At 70.4% G+C, this 473-nt stretch overlaps 1 protein-coding gene across 9 annotated transcripts in view; it reads left to right on the top strand.

Moving 5' to 3' along the window:
- BCL2L11 (BCL2 like 11) overlaps positions 1 to 473 on the top strand; it is a 35,027-nt gene that overhangs the window by 1,654 nt on the left and 32,900 nt on the right. Inside the window, exon 1 of one of the 9 annotated variants that reach the window (XM_015587448.2) lies at positions 9 to 122. The exons of 7 other annotated variants lie outside the window; for them this stretch is intronic. The gene's annotated coding sequence lies outside the window, so the exon portion shown is untranslated. Of the gene's footprint in view, positions 1 to 8; positions 243 to 473 lie in introns of those variants that run through there. One more of the 9 variants, XM_015587447.2, reaches the window with a different exon arrangement.

Genomic DNA, 473 nt, shown 5'->3' with positions numbered 1-473 from the left:
CACAGCTGCGGGCTCTGTACTCGGGTCCCCGGCTTTGTCTCGCGAGTCGCCTTCGCGGTGACAGTCCGGGGCTCCTGGGCGGCCCCGGCGCGGACGCTACTCTCCGAAGGGAAGGGGCGGACGTGAGTTTCGGCCTGCTCTCCTGCAGAGGGAGGGTCCGCGGGGTCGCCCGGCGCGGGGGTTGCTGTGGACTTGCGGGGGCGCCCGGGCACCTTCCGGGACCCCCTCACCCACGCTTGGAGGTGTGCACCTAGCAGTCGGCTGGACTCGCGGGAAGTTTTGCTGGGGTGGGCGCGGCATACTGCCCCCGCGGGAGGGACCGCGGGCGGGCGGGCTTGGAGTTGCAAACTCTATTGTGACGCACTTACTACGACGGGAGGCCCTTGCCAAACCTCCGCAGACTTGCTGCCCTCAGCACTTTCGGCAGAACAATGGGGCCGGAGCGGGGAGCGCGGCCAGCCGCCTGCAGCCGC

Source organism: Pteropus alecto, unplaced genomic scaffold (assembly GCF_000325575.1).
Source record: "Pteropus alecto unplaced genomic scaffold, ASM32557v1 scaffold223, whole genome shotgun sequence".
NCBI lineage: Eukaryota > Metazoa > Chordata > Mammalia > Chiroptera > Pteropodidae > Pteropus > Pteropus alecto.
This window is presented reverse-complemented; position numbering and strand designations above follow the sequence as displayed.